We start from the raw sequence: 19337 nt of genomic DNA, 5'->3' as shown, positions 1-19337 counted from the left end.
AATTAGATGTAGCTTCCGGGATCAAAGGTCCAAGTAGGTTTGCATAGAGCAGCAGTGCGTTGCTGTGCAGATTCCTGCATATAAATAGGCAGGCAGTGGTTGGTGTCTTCCGTGTAGCCAGCCTCCTGCTAGCAAGTGAATCCAAACACTGAACTGTTGTGAAAGAAAAATTGCCCTGGGTGGCTGGGCGGGGAGACCACAGTCTGGTCTTTTGTCCCTGGAGTTTTGAAATTCAGTGATGACTGCCTTCCTTTCTCTCCTGTTGAAAGTTGGCCTGTCCTGTGTATCCTTTTGGTGAGAACACTGCTATCCTACCCCAGGTGAAAATTAAGACATAACGTAAAAAGCTATTGCTGCTGGGAGAGTAGACACAGGGAGGAAAGGGGGCAAATGGAAAGAGAGAAGAAGAAATGAGGAAGAACAGACTGGAAAGGAAATCCACTCAAGAACTTGATACATGTCTGTGATGTTAAGACATAAGCTACAGATTTGGTGTTGGGGGGCAGGAGGATTGAGAGGAGGTGGGGAGGATGGGAGGTGGGGTTGAAACCAGGGCAAAGAACAAGAAGGAAAGGATTTTGGATATTGGGCCACAGAAGGTGGGAATTCCACCTGGTGTCTTTGATTTGATGTAGCCAAAGGTTAGGACAAAATGGGGACAGTCAGGTGGGCCAGGCTGACTTTTAGCTTTCCCATTTCTGGAAAGCTGGCCAGTGGACCAAGTCCATGAGTAATTGCCGGGGCAGTACAGCTCAGCATGAATGATCTCAACTTCTAACCAGCCCTAATCAGAGATGGACCAGAAAATAAGTGGGTGCTCCAGATGTCTTTACTGGGCTATAATATTTTAAGTTTGCTATTCTAACAGATGGTCAGAGCTGCAGATGACATTTAACTCTTGGGATAAATTCATATGGCTTTAAAACTTAACATGATATTTTCATTGAGCATGTACCCTTTAGGAAGGACAGAAGGACTTCTTTATTCTTTCACATATTCTTCACTTGTTTTCAACATTAACCATCTATCCTAATTTGATGCCATATGGTCTAGCTTGGAGACACATATGTCAGTGTTCCTAAATATTTAATCTTTGTCACTGTGCTTGCATTGCACAAATTATTAATTTTTTTACCCTTTTTTTTGTGACAATTTAAAAACAATATGCTTGCTAAATTCCTGAATTTATCGTATTAATCCTAGCTAAGATGTCCCTCGTCTTTGAAACTTTCACAGACTCTTAGAGTTATCACATCCACTTCCCCTCTGCTTAGGTCAGCACATACCAGTCTATACTGTAGTTACTTCTTTGCATGATGGTCTCCCTCACTCATTTATGAACTCCTTTCCTACAGCACCTGTGGCTTTTTCACTTCTGAGCCTCCGGCACTGAGCACAGTGACTGGCACATGGCAGGTGTCCAGTGGATGTTAGTTGAATTCAGTAGACTATGTTCAGTACAGCTTAGCATTCACAATATTCTCGGGACCCATCCTGTGGGAAGAACACAGGACTTAGAGTCAGGATGGCTGTGTTTAAGCCTAGTCTTACTCTCTATGAGCGTGTGGCTTTGGTTGCTATCTCCCGGGCCTCAGTTTTCTCATAGATAAGATAGGGGTAAGGATTCCTGCTGCGCAAGACTTCTGTGAAGATGAAATGGAAAAAAAGATACATATATCAGGAAAGTCTTTATAATGTTAAAGTGCAATTTCTCAGCAGGATATTATCAAAACCATCCTTCTGGAATTTCAGAAATGAATCTTCCTTAGATGTGATCCAAGACAGACCTTTCTTCTGCCGAATCCTTCTCTGTGGCAAACATGTCATACGGTTGAAAACTATGCTGTTGTGAGAATAATAAATATGAAACCTCTGCCTAACGTACAGTACTTACTTGATAAATGATAGTTACCATTACTCTTATTACTACTGTTATTAATTTGGATAATGCAGCATTTCCTCAGCTGGCTTGGAGGAAAGCAACTGGGTGATCTGAGAAGTTTAACGAATCTTCAACCTCATGCAGTTGTGCAACCCTCTCTCCCTGAACAAGCAACTGATTTCTTGTCTCCTTTTCCAATATTCTAATCTTTCCTTGTGTGCTGTGAGGATGATTCTGAGCTGGAGGAAGAAGTGCTATAAAAATCCAGGTGAGTGTTGCTACCCTCTTGAGCACGTGCTTTAATTCTCTTATTATCTGTGTCTGTAAGACAGTGGAGCCTCTACTGAGAATAGTGAGGCTCTAAAAATGTCTGCACTTATCTTCAGGGCTGATAGGCTACTTGGTGTAGCAGTTGGGGTGGAGATGGAAAGCTTTCAAGTGCTTGATGCCTTTGAGCCTTGTTAATTTGTGAAAGGGTTTTGTACTTGCCCTCTTTCTTTCTTCTTCTTCTTTTTTTTTTTTTAACCATTCTTAATTTTCCAATCCTACTTTTTGTTGGCTTTAAATGTGCTCACCAGAGTCCTGCCAGCTTTAGTTGGAAGAAATATGTTTCCGAGCTTAGTTGGACATCAGTTTTCTTTGGGCCCTGCCCAGACTTTTGACAGAGAAGGTAGTGTTAAGGGGGTTGATGGTGTCTAGACAGTAAAATCAGAAACTGTGTAATTTATGTTGTATTACAGACATCCACTTCCCGGATTGGAAAAAGGAAACCGGCTTTTATCTAAGGAAGTTACATTAAAAACCAAAGCCCCTGGGTATTTCTGACCTATGAAAAGTTGAAGCTTGAGTAGTTTTACATAACATTCTCCAGCCCCTTCAAAGGCAGAAATTATTGAGAGTAATACTATGTAGGGCCAGAGATGGGAAATAAACTTCCAAGTTTCAGGAGTTAATTCATAGAACTATACAGCAATTCTTCCCAGCTACTTACCTCTGGTTAGACCCCTGTAAGCTTCCAATGCAATTTGGGTATTACACATCAGTTTCAGAGGGGTATTGGAAAGTTGGAGAAGACAGAGGCTAATAGCAAAAGAGGATGGAGTTGTTTGGAACTCTAAAGAAGATTGAAGATCTGACTAAAGGACCAAAAAAAAAAAAAAAAAAAACCAAACCAAACCTCAGACTTACCTTAAAGAAAAAGCATGCTGTTGATTAGGAAAAAATATAATTAAAATAAAAATAGTCCAGACACAGTGGCTCACACCTGTAATCACTTTGGGAGGCTGAGACAGAAGGATTGCTTGAGGCCAGGAGTTTGAAGCTGCAAGTGAGCTATGAGAATGCCACTGCATTCTACCCAGGGCAGCAGAGCAAGACCCTGTCTCAAAAACAAACCAACCAGCCTCAATTACACAACAATATTTTGTGTTTCTTTTTAGGTTAGTTAATGCTCATATACATTAGATTCTCAATTATCATTACTGTGGAAAACAATGGAAAGATAAAATCTTAATAAGCTAGGTAAAACTGAAGGTTTTTAAAGCCCATGTCAGCATTTGATGTTTTGACCTGGATAATCATCCAGGTCTTCAGTAAGAACTCAGAGTTTCTTCCAGAAGAGTGTAAACCCCTCTATGCAGCTGTAGTCTTATTAGCAATATGAATGAAATCTTTGATTTTCTGTCAGTCTCTTAAAATTATTAATATCTTTTAAAATAGGAAAATTAATCAAAACTTTATTTGTTACAGATGAATTGTCTTGTTATCGTTATCAGATACTAGATTTAAATTTCACATTAATAGTTTCTAGCCAATTGTGCCTAGGTCGTAACAGGCACTCAACAAGTGTTAATTGAACTGTATGTTGAGTTCTTCTAAATCTTACATGGAAAGCACTTTTTAATGTGTGGTAGCTAGATGATTAAAATTTGTTTCAAAAAGCAGATAGTTTTAGAAAACGAATGTAAGAAACAAGAGAAGGGTATAATGTATAATCAATGTATTGATTTGATTGCTAAATACACATGATAGATATAATGTGCAGAAATCTCTGTGGCAGCCAGGGCTTGTAACAAAAGCCTTTTCCACAGCTTTGTAGCCCTTTGGCAGGGAGTGTTGGAGATCAGAACTGTGTCAGACACTTGGGAAGCGGAAGTCCTTGCTCACATGTTATTCAATTTGGGATGTTTAGATTGTTGGCTTTCCAGGGTGATATTCTATAGCTTCCACAGTTGTAGCACAATGCTGAAAATGTAGAGAGTACAGTGGCAAATTCTCGATTAAACAGTGAACTGTATGAACAGAAGGGTGCTTTAGTAACCAGCCTAAGCTGGAGCATTAGATTCCATCACTGCTAATTTTGGTGTAATGCAAAGATAGGAAAACTGCAGAAATAACAGTGACGAATTATAACAGTCATCATTAATTAAGCACTTATTATCAGCCCACTTAATCTTTACAACAACCCTATGAATTTGATATTATTATCACAGTTTTTCAAATGAGCAAGTGGAGTTCAAAGAAGTTGCATAACATGACTAAGATCACAAACTTAGTAAAGACTGAAGTTAGATTTAAATTTGGTCTATTTTGAGTTCAAAACCCCATTCTCTCAATTACCACCCTGTTATATAACATTTTATTCATCTTCACCACTAGTTTCTCATAGGAAGTTATACTTTGGCCTACCTTTAGACAAAGGTATTCAGCTTTGCTGAACAAAGCTCTGTAGATATCAACATATTGTACCTCAAAATCTAAGAGCTCTTTGAAAATAGATCTTCCTCCTTCATCGTGATCTCTGTTCTGATTATTTAATGCTGCATAAGAAATTATCTCAAAACTTAGTGGCTTAAAGCAATGATAGCATTTCATTTGCTCATAAATCTGCATTTGGGGCAGGACTTGGTGGGATAGCATGTCTCTGCTTTGTTTGGCATCAGCTGGGGTGGCTCAAAAAGGAATAGAATACAGTTGACCCTTGAACAATGTGGGAGTTAGAGGCACCAACCCCCAGCACAGTCAAAAACCTGCACATAACTTTTGACTGCCCCAAAACTTAACTATTAATAGTCTACTGCCGAAGCCTTACTTATGACATGAATAGTTGGTTTACACATATTTTATATGTATTATATATTCTTATAGTACAGTAATCTAGAGAAAAAAGAATGTTATTAAGAAATGAAAATATAGTTACTCTTCATTAAGTGAAAGTGGATCATCATAAAGGCCTTCATCCTTGTCATCTTTACATGAATAGGCAGAGGAGGAGGAGGAAGAGGAAGGGTTGGTCTTGCTGTCTCAGGGGTGGCAGAGGCAGAGGAGAAGAAATGGGCCCCCACAGTTCAAACTCATGTTATTCTGGGGTCAACTGTAATTATTTAATGTCTGTCAGTTGGCACTGGGAAGACTCAACTAGCTGGGGCTGGCACAGCTAAGCCTCCACAGGCTCTCTCCATCTGTGTGGACTCACATGGCATGTGGTCTCTCCAGCATGGTGGCATCAGAGTTGCCAGGCTTCCTACGTGTCGGCTCAGGGTGCCCAATGTACAGGGGGATGGGGTGGGCAGGGAGAGAGGGAGAACCAGAGGGAAGCTGCATTGCCTTTGCTAACCTAGCCTAAGAAATCATGCAGCATCACTAAGTGAGCCACTAAGGCTGGCCCATATTCAAGGGAAAGGGAATTAGTCTTTACCTTTTGTGGGAAAAATGGCAAAGAGTTTGTGAACTTGTTTGAAAACCACCAAGGCACCTGTGAACCTTGCTTGAATAGCTCCTCTCTTGACATCTCTCTCAACTTTTTTTTTTTTCAGAGAAAAATGTAGTTTAAGAAACAGATTAATAAATATACATATGTAATGAGAATAATTTTTCAGCTTCTGTTATTCTTAACATTCAAGTAATCAATATAAATAAGGTTTATATTTTGTTTTAATTTATACTGATGTATGTTTATTTATTTATTTATTTTTTTTTTTAATCAACTTTAAGTGACAGAGCTGACCCCAGGCAGAAATGTGCAAGAAGTGAGAATTGTCAACATCATCCACCACTCCACAACCATGACCCTCACTCCTTTCAGGGCTTCCCTTCCCACGGGTAATGGCCCTGTATGACCATAGAGCTTCCCTGTCTCCCACGCCACACCCCTCCTCACCCCACCATCATAATTATCTGGCTGACTAACCCAGGACCCTGAAGCCCAGAGAGATGCTGGTACCATTACCAGCACAGCCAGCAGAGTTCCTGCAGCATCCGTGCCACCTCTCACCAAGGCTCCCAGGGTGCCAGTACTGCCATAGCACAGGACCACATCACCAACAATACCTTGCTTTCTCATCATTTGCATTAATAATGTACCACAGCTTTCCCAGGGTGTTTTGGCCAAAAGTTCATTGTCCGCTTTGGTATACCTCACTCTCATGTTCGCTGACATATTAAATCACCCTGAATGGCATTAATAAAGGATATTAGTTCTGACATGGCAAACACCTATTCAATGGCATAGAAAAGAGGTGGATTCACCTTCCTAGGAAGAATACAGTGGTTGCAGGGACAAAGCACAAGGCAGGATTTTTTTTTTCTTTGACTCCCCTGGTGACTTCAATAGGCTAGAAAATAAAATACATTACCTTAGTACTTTTATAAATCTTGCTGCATATTTTACTCGTTTGTGAAAATACATTTTTACAAAATAAAATTCAAATACTAAAAGCTTCTTAGAGCTTTGAGAAATAATAGTGAATACTGTTTTATGTGCTACTAAAATAAATTATCATAGTTTTGTTTAGAATGTCGTCTGTCTTATTTCCCAAACATCAGCTCTTCACTGTGTTTTGAAGGTGAAATAATGTGCAGGATTTACCTTATGAGACCCAGTGACTCTAGACCTTGTTTTTAATCATCTTACAAATCGCATGGTCCATTTTTTTTTTAATTTTAAAATATGGCACTTGGGTTGGGGAATGTAGACATGGGCCTTAATTCCTAATTCTGAATCACTTCACCATATGTGAACAGTGGGCCTTATGCTTCTCAAGCTTACTTTCAGAAACAGCTGCCTCCAATGTTTGGTATCCAGGAGGATGCAATAGCCTGCAGGGGATCCTGGTCAGTTACCACAGTGCCAGGTTATAAGGCTGAGCTCAGGCACAGCTGACTATGGCCATCATCGTTAGTGGCCATTTAGGGAGTATTTACTCTGTGCCAGGCACTTGAGATGATTTATCTTATTTAATCTTCTGAGATAGGTGTTAATATCTATATTTGCAAGCAGCAAAACTGATTTTGACCTAAGTATTTCATTTTTTGAGCAATTGTAAATAGTATTGTATTTTAAATTTCACTGTCCATGTGTTCATTGCTAGTATATAGAAACACAATTGATTTTTGTATGTTTATCGTGTACCCTGTGACTTTGTTGAACTCACTTTTAATTCTAGGAGGTTTGTTTTTTTGTAGCTCTCTTAGAATTTTCTATCCCAAGATGCGATGACCATGTCATGTGCAAATAGGAATAATTTTATTTCTTCCTTTCCAATCTGTCCATCTTTTATTTCCTTTTCTTGCCTTGTTGCAGTGGCTAGAACTTTTAGTACTACGTTGAACAAGAGTGAGTGGTAACCATTGATTTCCTTGCTTCATTTCTGATCTTCAGAAGAAAGCATTTAGTCTTTCACCATTAAGTGTAATGTTATCTATAGGGGTTTTATAGATCATCTTTATCAAGTTGAGAAAGTTCTCTATTCTCATGTTTTTGAGAGTTTTTATCATGAGTGAGTATTGAATTTTGTAAAATGTTTTTCTACATATATTGATATGGTTGTGTGATTTTTCTTCTTTAACCTGTTAATATGGTGGGTTATGTGGATTTATTTTTAAATATTGAACCAGCCAACTTTATTATGGTATATAGTTGTTTTTATATATTTCTAAATTCCATTTACTAATACTTTGTTATGAATTTCTGTGTCTAAGTTTATGAGGGTCTGTAGTTTTCTGTGTGTGTGTGTGTGTGTGTGTCTGTGTGTGTGTATGTATACTGTCTTTGGTTGTGGTATTTGGGTAATATTATTTTAATAAAATGAACTATGAAATGTTCTGTCTACTTGTATTTTCTGGAAGAGATTGTATAAAATTGGTGTTAAATTTTCTTTAAACGTTTGGTAGAACTCTCCAGTGAAACCATCTGGGTTGGGAAAGTTCTTTTTTTGGACTTTAAAAGTTATCAAATCAATTTCCTTAATAGTTACAAAGCTATTCAAATAACCAATTTTGAGTGAGTTGTGAAAGTTTGTGTTTTTCAAAGAACTGGTTCATTTTATCTAAATTGTCAAGGTTGTGAGTGTAGAGTTGTTTGTAGTATTCTCTTATTGCTCCTTACATGTCTTCAGGGTCTATAGTAATATTTCGTTTCATTCTTGATATTGGTAATTTCTGTCTTTTCTCTTTTTTTCTTTGTCAATCTTGCTAGAGGTTTGTCAATTTTATTGATCTTTCCCAAGAACTACTTTTTTGTTACATTTATTGTCTCTATTGTTTTTCTGTTCTTAATTTCATTGATTTCTGTTCTTATCATTATTATTTTCTTCCTTCTGCTTACTTTAATCTTAGGGGGCTTTTGCTTTTTTTATTCTATATTCTTGAGGTGAGAGCTTAGCTTATTAATTTGAGACTTTTCCTCTTTTCTAATGTAAGCATTTAGTGCTTTGAATTTCCTTCTTAGCACTACTTTAGCTATGTCTCACAAATTTTGATATTTTGTATTTTCAGTTTCATTCACTTCAATGAATCTTTTTTTTTTTTTTTTTTTTTTGAGACAGAGTCTCACTCTGTTGCCCTGACTAGAGTGCCCAGGATATACTAAGTTAAACATATCTTAGTATATGTTCTGTGGGCACTTGAAAAGAATGTAGATTCCACTACTGTTGGATGGGGTGTTCTATAGATATCAGTTAGACAAGTTGATTAATGGTAGTGTTGAGTTCTTCTATAACCTTGCTGATTTTCTGTTTGGTTGTTCTATCAGTTGCTGAGACGAAGGGTATTCAAGTCTTCATCTATGATTTGTCTATTTCTCTTTTTCAATTCCATCAGTTTTTGCTTCATATATTTTGCAGCTCTATGGTTTCATGCATAGCCATTTAGGACCACTGTGTCTTCTAGGAAGATTGACCCTTTTAGCATTTTGTAATGTCCCTCTCTATCTATTGTAGTTTTCTTTGATTTGAAGTCTACTTATTTAGCTACTCCTGTTTTCTTTTGAATAAGGTTTGCATGATACATGTTTTTTCATCCTTTTATTTTCAACCTACCTACATCATTATGTGTGAAGGGAGTTTTTTTGTGGATAGCATATAGTTGTGTTGTTAGGTTCTTGAATCCACTTTGTCAATCTGTCTTTGAATTGGAATTTTTAGGTCATTTATAATTAATATGATTATTGATATTTTAGAGCTGTCAGCCATTTTATTTTTTATTTTCTGTTTGTTCTGTTTTTTATTTCCCTGCTTTCTTCTTCCTATATTCTTATGGATTACTTGAAAGATTTTAAGAATTCCATTTTATCTGTAATGTTTTTTAGTATATCTGTATGTATTTTTGTTAGTGATTGCTCTGGGTATTATATATATAACATCACAATCTACTGGTTTTGACATTTTATCAGTTTGAGTAAAGTATAGAAACCTCATCTTCCTTTACTTCTATCTTCCCTCATTTATAATTATATCAAATATTTTCTCTACATACATTGGGAATGTAAATCAGACAGTATTGTAATTTTTGCTTCAATTTTCAAACATTATTTAGAAAATTCCAGAGGATGAAAATGTCTTGAATTTACTCATACTTTTATTGTCCCTTGTTTTTTTCTTTCCTAATATTCTAAGCAACATTTTTCTTTTATTATTTCCTTCTATTATTTAATTATTTTTGTTCTGTTTAGAAAACCTTCTTTAGTCATTTTTTTAAGGTAGACCTATTGATGACAAATTTTTTTAATTTTCTTTCATCTGACAATGTCTTGATTTTTTCCTTTATTCTTGAAAGATATTTTAACAGATATAGGATTTGGGATTGACATTTTCTTTTTCAGCACTTGAAAAATGTGCCATTTCCTTCTGACCTCCATAGTTTCTGATGAGAAATTCACTGGCATTTGAATTGTTTTTCCTTTGTAGGTAAGTTATCGTTTCTCTTTTACTACTTCCAAGCTTCTTCTTCTTTTTTTTTTTTTTAATTGTCTTTAGGTTTGAGAAATTTGCCTATAATGTGTTTTGGTATGGATTTCTTTGAGTTTGTCCTGTTTGAAATTGACTCAGCTTCTTAAATCTGTAGGTTTATGTCTTTTGCCCAGTTTTGGAAGTTTTCAGTCATTATGTCTTCAAGTACTTTTGTAGCCCTGTCCTCTTTTTCCTTTCCATCTTGGATTCTGATGATACAAATATTAAATATTTTGTTATAGTCCCACAGGTTCATTTGTCTCTTCTTTATATCTTATATTTCTTTCTGCATCTTTCTATTTTTTGTTTGTTTGTTTGTTTCAAGCATGTTTGTAATTGCTTGTTGAAGCATTTTTATGATAGCTGTTTTAAAATCGTTACCATATAATTTAACAGCCCTGTTATCTCAATACTGGAATCTTTTGAGTTTCTTCTTTAAATTAAAATTGTTTTGCTCATTCATTCAATTGAAACCTGAACATTTTAGGTACTATATTATGAGACTCTGGATCTGATATAAACCTCCTGGTTTAGCTGGCTTCTTCTGACACTATTCTGACTGAAGATAAGTAGGGCATTGCCTCATTGCTGCCAGGTGAGGGATTTTGTATCTGGTTTCTTTTGCTCAGCCTAATGTTTTAAAATTTCTTCATGTTCTTGCCAGTATCAATAGGTTATTCATTTTTATTTCTGAGGAATATTCAATTATATGCATAATAATCTGAGTACATATTAAAAAAATCACTATTTTTTTTATTCACCTTTTACCCATTGTGTTTAATATGTTGGATCTGTAGATGAATTGGGGGAGAAATGAAATCTTAATCTCTGTGATGTTTTATAGTTTTATAGTTTCTTTAAGTAGTTGATGTTTTTGGTGCTATTATAAATGCTTTTGATTTTTAAAATTTACTTTCTAGTTGTTTATTGTTAGTATATATTAGGTTATTAAGTGTGGAATGTCTGATTTCCTTAAGTACTAAGTTTGACGGTTGTTATCTCTGACATTTCACTTTGACACTTCTGGTGTGTTTTTTGGTTTTTTTATTGTGAGGATACATCTTTATTTTTTTCAAACACACATTTAGGCTTGTGATTATCTTTCAAATTTATTTTGGAGCAATTTTTGTGAAACCCTAGATAAGTCAAAAATTTGTGTTATTTTTGAATATGAGTTCCATAGTAGAACAAATGCAGCTCAGACAGCTTGAAGTATCAACAAAGTGTTTGGGAAGGATGTGGCTAATTAATGCACAGTATGTTGATGGTTTGAGAAGTTCCATTCTGGTGATTTTAATCTTGAAAATGAGCCATGTGGGTGACCTGACACCAAGGTGGATAATAATGAGCTAAAAGCTGTAGTGGAAGCAAATCTACCTTGACCTGTGCGTGGATTAGCAGCAAGGTTTGGCAGTACTATTCCAACAATATTGGACCATTTGAAACAAATGGACAAGGTAAAGAAGCTGGATATATGGGTACCACATTAATTAAATGAACATCAGAAGAGAAATCGTCTGGAAGCTTGCCTTTCCTTGCTGTCACAACATAAAGGTGAACCATTTCTATACCATATTGTTATGTGTAATGAAAATGGATTCTTTTTAACAATCGCAATGATTGGACACAATGGTGGGATAAAGATGAAGTGCCAAAACACAGTCCAAAGCCAAATATTCATCCAAAAAGGCTAATGGTATCTTTTTGGTGGTCCAGCGCTGATATTATCCACTACAGCTTCATGAAACCTGGTCAATAAATAACAGCGATGTCTAAAGCAACTAATTGGATGAAATGGTGAGGGTGTTTGCAATTAAAAAGCTGAGGTTGGTCAACAGAGACAGGCCAATCCTCTTGCAAGACCCCATGTTGCAAAAAACAATGCTGCTCAAACTACAGAAGCTGAACTTGAAAACTCTCTGTCATCCACTGTGTTCACCAGACCTTGCACCAACTGACTAACTAGCACTTCTTCCAGCCTTTGGACCATGTCTTGCAAGGAAAAATATTCAACTCTCAACAAGCTGTAGAAAAGGCCTTTTGTGATTTCATCACCACTCAACGTTCCAGGCTTCTTTGCTGCTGGCATAAGCAGGATACCATTAAGATGGCAAAACTGTGTTGATAGTTTAGGCACATGCTTTGATAAGTTGTACTGCTTCTTGTCTGAGATAATAAACTACACTTTTGATTTGAAATTGGATACTTCATATTTAATGACCTAGAAATACAGTTGATTAAATTTTGTATAATAACTATATCTGTGACTTGCTAAATTCACTAATTAGCTCTAGTAGATTTTTTTGTGTGGATTTTGTAGTATTTTCTACATATTTAATACATGATCATGTCATCTGAGGAAGAAAAAAATAATTTTAATTCTTCCTCTCTTAATGGTATGCCTTTTATTTCTTTTCTTTTTACTTTACTTACTGCTTTAAGACCTTTTAATACAATATGAAAGAAGTTGTGAGAGTGAACATCCTGAGGAGGAAAACATTCAGTTTTTCACCATTAAATATTATGTTAGCTGTAAGTTTTTCACAAGTGTCCTTTATCAGATTGAGAAAATTTCCTTCATTTTTAGTTTGCCAAGAGTTTTCATGCATTTCATAAATGGTTATTAAATGTTCGCATGTGGCTTTTCTGCAGCCACTGAAATGATTATATGGTTTTCTTTGTTCCATTAATGTGATAAATTCACATATAGCTTTTTAAATATGATAAATAATAACTATTTAAATGAGTGATCAACATAAAAGCATAAAAGTGTTCCTATTAAAAATTATCATAAGGAGACCTGTTTTCACCTTTATTTGATGTTGTTCTTGAGTTTATGGCTATTATAACAAAATATAAGACAGAAATAAGTGGTCCAGCACAATTAGATACCCCTTTACTTCACTTACTCTTCTGTCCTGTACTCACTGCCATCCAGCCACTACTGGAAACACTCTCTCCTTGGGGCTTTGCACTACTTGTTCTGTCTGCTTCAAACATTCTTCTCTCACAGGTATGTAAGGCATTCTTGCTTTCTCCAAGCATATGCCCAGGGAGGTCTACACAGACCACTTTAATTAAAATTGCAAAACTCTCCACCTCCTGTATTCTGTCTCTCTTACTCTGCTCTGTTTTTTTCATAGGACTTACCACATTTTCAGATGCTATATTTATTTATTGTATTTTTTTTAATCCCCCACTAGCATGTAAGCACCACTAGGGTGGGGATTTTTGTATATATTCCTCACACATCTATTCCCATTGTCTAGTACCATGCCCAGCATACAGTAGATGCTCAATAAATGTTCACTGAATGAATATATAACTATTAGAAAGGAAGAGACCAAAGTCATGATTATTTGCCTTGCTAAATCATCTAATTAGAAACCTCAAGGCAATCAAATAGAGAACTATGAAAACCAATGGGCAAATCAAGTGGAAAGTTCAATCATTATTTTATGTAGCGTGAATAATCTGTTCGTAAATATATTTTTTAAATCTCATGCAAATACAAAATGCCCTGGATAAAAAATTATTAAAAAATTTACAGGACCCTAACATTTTATACTTTAACATTATCCCTTAAATATATTTTAATTTTTAAATAATAAAAAATATTGTACAAAAATGTTGAATTGTTTTCTTTGAATCCTATATTTGATTTAAATAACTGAAATAATTATTTGATATTTATGTGTTTCTTTTCTATAAAAGCTAATATCAAAAACATTTAACATACATGGATTTCAAATTAGCTAAATCAGAAATAATAAAATACATTATTTTTCTCTTAAGTTTAGAATTTCCCTAGTATTTCTCTTCATAATTAACATAGCTTGGGCTACAAATGACACATCTAGATTACATTGCATAGTTGATAGCTTGTTGTTGATGTTGTTTTTATGAAAGAATATGGATGATTTTAACGTTGCTCTTTTGAAGGAATGGTATAAAATGTGGAAGCTTGAGATTTGTAAAAATTTACTCATTTTTCGGCCGGGCGCGGTGGCTCACGCCTGTAATCCTAGCACTCTGGGAGGCCGAGATGGGCGGATCATTTGAGCTCAGGAGTTCGAGACCAGCCTGAGCAAGAGCGAGACCTCATCTCTACTACAAATAGAAAGAAATTATATAGACAGCTAAATATATATATAGAAAAAATTAGCCGGGCATGGTGGCACATGCCTGTAGTCCCAGCTACTCGGGAGGCTGAGACAGGAGGATCGCTTGAGCCCAGGAGTTTGAGGTTGCTGTGAGCTAGGCTGACGCCACGGCACTCATGCTAGCCTGGGCAACAGAGTGAGACTCTGTCTCAAAAAAAAAAAAAAAAAAATTTACTCATTTTTTTTTCCAGCTTAAGAATTTAGTACAAATTTTATGCATGTTATTTGTCTAGTTGTTGGATTGACAATAGTACTTGTGAAATTCCTTATAATTTGGTTTATTAATTAGCCTGCTCCAGAAAATCCTGAGGATATTCTCAGACTGCACTAGATGTACATTATTGCAGTTGTCGTTGTTTAGTATTAAGGACACGAATCTCTACAGATGTCAACCAAATGCTTGGTGCGTTTTCCAGAAGTCATTAAAGGGAGGTAGATTTCATGTGCAGAGATGGAGAAGAAAGCCCCATCTCCTACCCCAGCCATGCTCACACCCATGCCATTCCCCTGCTGCATCCCACCCTGCTTGTCCGCCAGCTCGAGTCCCCGCCAAGTCCTTGATGGTTTACCTCCTAATTGTAACTCTTCTTGGCATCTAAGCCTTTCCATGAAAAATCACTGAGTGTCACATAAAGGACCTTAACAGAAACATAACTGAATAAGAAATTATGTGTATATATACACACATAGAGAGAGAGAGCTCCTGGCCCAAAACCAGTTTTGTCACATGGACTGGTATCACATAGTGTAAACATCATTGTCATGGAGTAGATTCCATGGTTTGTAGTCATCATCTCTGAACTAATAAGTTTAAGCCAAAACTAAAATGGAGAATTACAAGTTCCAGAGTATTGTTTGGTTTTGTTGGTTTTGGTTTGTAGGAGTCAATCCAAGTCTTAATCAGTTCACGCCCCCAATTTGCTTTTACCACACTGTGCCTTCGAGATGCTAAAATACCAGAATTAAAAGTGAAAAATTCTGTTGATATTCTAGATGTCTTAAATACTAAACATTTGAATTAACTAATGGAAGGTGGAATAGATAGACCAAATCATCAAGTAAACTAAAATTTATTTGTTTCTGGAATATGTCATGTGATATTTTCCTGGTAAGATTCACATTCTTAATTATGTTTGGTTTACAATGATATTAAAATAACTGCATTTCCTGAGTACAATTCAATTGTGTCATTAAGGGATGTGGTGTTTTTTTCATCATTCCAGGCAGGGTGGAATCCACTGGGAATGAAAATTGGCCAGGAATAATCCACACAAAAATAAAATAGATTTGACTACACTTAGAAGCATCTATAATGGCAGAATCTGCATTGTCTCTGTGTTCTAGTGTTGCTTAGATGTCTCAGCATCATAGCTTTGGGAGGGATATGGGGGTGTTGTCTCATTGGTTTAGAATAGGTTAGCTGATGGCCTGCTTAAACCAGGCACCTGTTAGCCCCCGGGGAAAGGAAAATGGGAGATGAAGAGGCCGTGCCCTCCGGGACCTCCCTGTCTGGTGGTGCTTAATCTAGCAATCTTGAGCCTTTATTCACTCCTTCATGCTCCAGGACTACCAAAGGAGATCACAGTCTAGGGCAGGATGCAGAAGGACCTGGATCTAAAGTGAGAATACGTCCCACACAGCCCTTTGAAAACTTTCTAGCTCTGCAAAGCCACCTCACATTTCCAGAGGCTTTTTTAGAAATATCTTTTATTATACATAGAAACGAAAAAAATATTTAACTATAAAGCTCATCATGTTTGAGTTAACACAGATAGTACCTGCTGGGGAAGTTAGCATAGATCAGCTGCCTGAGGATTTGGGAAAATATGTTATGCTCTGAGGGCCCTGACTCCTGTATTGATTCCAAAAGCAACCTCACGTGCGAGAAATGAAGGAGCATTTTGAGATCAGTCACCTCACCCAGCCGACTCTTCTGCCTACTTTATGAGGCTGTAAGTAAATATATTTAAAGAATATTGCTTATGTCTCCAAGCATCAGCTTTTTCGGTACGGAAGTGCTAATCACCCAGTAACAGATCAGGAGGTACCTAATAGGGTCAAATTCGTTACTGTACAAGGGAGGGCATGTGAAATGTGTCTAAACACTATTATAGAGCTTTATGGAAGGAGGGAAGGAAGGAGGGAGGGAGAGAGAAATGATTTTTCTGGTTATAAGACACAGGAAGAGGATTCTAGTTTAAGGAATCCCTTCCGTCCCTGGAACTTTTGTCTTCTTGCTATCAGACGAGGAAGGTTAAGCATTTGCCCAGCTCCGCACAACAATCCTAGCTATCCTTACCAGCACTAAAACCTATCCCCACAGCCCTCCTCAGTTTCCTATCCTTCTGGTCTTTAGCTCTAGACTTCCAACTGTTGCCTTCCTTGCTTGTTTCATTTCCCCATGTTACTATCTGTAGCCATATGGCCACAAATTCTCATCTTTTCTTATACATACTCAATAGAACAAGCCTTCACCAGAAAATTGTAATCCAGTAGGGCTCTGATCTGCTGGAGCTAAAATGCTTGATCATCCCGAATAAAACACTGCTTTCTTTTGCTGTCCAGGCAAACAGCAGTAAACAGCCACACTGCTGGCTGTTTGTGTTGTCTGAAGTTACTTGTCTTGCATCTTTGCTGCAGGAAGTTGGGTGGGAAACAGACCATTTCCACAGCCTTCTCAAATATCAGTTCACTGACCTTGGCAACAACTTTACCCTTGTTAAGTAGTGTTCATCTCCAACCAAACCTCTGCACATACAGTAATAGCCCTCTCCTGAGCCTTGGGTTCTAAGAAATCTAGAAAGGCAGATGGATAATGTGAAGGATCTTGGGTAACACATACTTGAGTTCTCATTAATATAGACAACTAGACAACTTAGGGGCAGTTAACTGTGACTCAGCTGATTAACACCACAGCCTTCTGTTGCCTCTGTAACTAATAAGACTGGGAAATGGGTGCCATGAGTATAAAGGTTGGGCCTCAGTGCCTTGCATTACACTTCTCTCACCTCTGTGCTCAGCTCTCAACGTTACAGGAGACATTTGACACCTGAAGGACCGAAGCCTTTCCTACCCACTCCCTCATGATGATATTTGGGAAGTCAGTTCATTGGGAAACACATAAGTGTCTATGTGGTTGGAGGGGTACAAGAAGAAAAAAAAATATGGTCAAATATCAGGGGCCCCTGTTGTGACTTTTTCTATCCCTTTTACTTTTTCTCATTCTTACTTCTGCTACATTCTTAGAGAGAAACAAGATATGTACACCATATTTGTTTGTTTTCCCAGAGCAGTTGACAACAGACGGTCATGTAAACATACCCGGTTTAACAATCATGTAAGCAGACAGATGACTATTCTGGTCTGTCCCTTTGAGTTGGCTCTGCATGGACTGGCAAGACACAAGCATTTTGCACATGCCATTTCTATATAGAGATCTCACTGCTGTAAAAGTCTTGCTTGAATCCAAGTTACCATATGAACCATTTGGAATAAAAACCCTAAACAAAGTTCCATGACTAGCTTGTTCTTTCTAAGCAGGCTCCTTGACAGTTGGAAATCTAAAGTTTCACAAAAAATTTTATAAAATGAACAGATTTTTTAGACATGCCATAATACAGAATGCCCTTTTCTCTAGTTTGTTTTCCATTGCCTCTTCCACTTTTTTTTTTAAAGCTCACTTGGAAAAAAACAAACAAACAGAATCACGAGAATGATGAGAGCTCCTTACATTCTGTAGAACTGAGTAGGGTCGAAATGAGAATCAGAGATCCGTATTCTGTTTTATATGTGAGGGCAGCTGGCACATGCATGTCTTGGGTTAAGCTGAAATGGAAGCTGGAGCTGCCACTAACTATGATCCTAAGGAAGTTACTTAACTTCTCTGAGCCTTATTTGCCTCAGCTGTAAAATAAGGAACTTGAACTAACATCATCCTTAAGATTATGGGGTTTAGAAGTTTTAGCCCAAGTGGGTGTGCAGAGAACATGTAATGTTTTTCAACACCTTTGAAATCTCATGTAATTTATTGATAGGCAATATTAGCAGAATTTGAGTAAAACTGGTAGCTAGTTACCTACTTACAACAGGTTAGTGTCTTGGGTCTCAAGGATTGTCAGGACTGCTTGAATAGTGCCTATGCAAGTGCTTTGTCAATAAATTTTACATTTAATTCAATTAACATGTATTGAGAGATTTCTGAGTGTGAGGACTTATGTCAAGGGCTACATAATGACATCTTTAATCTGTGTAGCACTTTTTAGTTTGTGAAGCATTTTCATGTAAATTATTTCATTTGATTTTCATACCCACTGTGGGGTGGGGTGGCAAATATTACCACCATTTTACAAATAAGGACATTGATTTTTGGTGATATCACACAGAACACTGTGTGAATAGAACACTATTATTTTATAACTTCAATCTATTATTTCTGGGTTCCAAGGTTGTTGAAATGGAAAAACATAAAAGGAAAACTTTTTATGAAAATTAAATATCTGATAATGGTGATGATGGTTATGGTTAACTTTTAGCTCTCATTGTGTACCAGACGCTACTCTAAGTGTTTCTTATGTACTCACTAATTTAATTCTCACAACAATCTTATGATGGAAGTACTGAAATTATCCCTACTGGTAACGAATGTAATGTAAGCTCATCTGGACAGGATTTTTAAAATCTGTTTTGTTCATTTATACGCCCAGTTAGAATAGTACCTAACACAAAATGAGCACTCCATAAATAATTTTTGAATGAATGAATCTCTGTTTTTTCAGATAGAGAGACTTAAGCCCAGTATAATTGAGTTAACTGTGCTTCATCAAGGTCACTCAGCTAATACACAGTGGGTACAAGATTTGAACTCAGACAGCTTATTCTAGAATTCTTGGAGACCACAAGCTATCTTTATATTAAAAACCAAAAAAATAAGCCACCAACCAAGAGTAAGTATGTTTTGGAGAGAAATTTCAAACTACCTTAGAAAATCATAAGTTTTCTTATCCTTGGATTTATATATATATATATATATTTTTTAACCTGGTTCTTAGTGTGCATTTTAAAAAATTT

General features: G+C 36.6%; 1 protein-coding gene across 3 annotated transcripts in view; it reads left to right on the top strand.

The window, feature by feature from the left end:
- The window catches only part of DDAH1 (dimethylarginine dimethylaminohydrolase 1), a 131076-nt gene that overhangs the window by 18355 nt on the left and 93384 nt on the right, over positions 1 to 19337 (top strand). Inside the window, exon 1 of one of the 3 annotated variants that reach the window (XM_069480171.1) lies at positions 280 to 320. The exons of 1 other annotated variant lie outside the window; for it this stretch is intronic. The gene's annotated coding sequence lies outside the window, so the exon portion shown is untranslated. Of the gene's footprint in view, positions 1 to 279; positions 321 to 1932; positions 2151 to 19337 lie in introns of those variants that run through there. One more of the 3 variants, XM_069480170.1, reaches the window with a different exon arrangement.

Source organism: Eulemur rufifrons, chromosome 8 (genome assembly GCF_041146395.1).
Source record: "Eulemur rufifrons isolate Redbay chromosome 8, OSU_ERuf_1, whole genome shotgun sequence".
In the NCBI taxonomy this organism is placed as follows: domain Eukaryota; kingdom Metazoa; phylum Chordata; class Mammalia; order Primates; family Lemuridae; genus Eulemur; species Eulemur rufifrons.
Note: the sequence above shows the minus strand (reverse complement) of the source record. Positions and strands in the feature narration are given on the sequence as shown.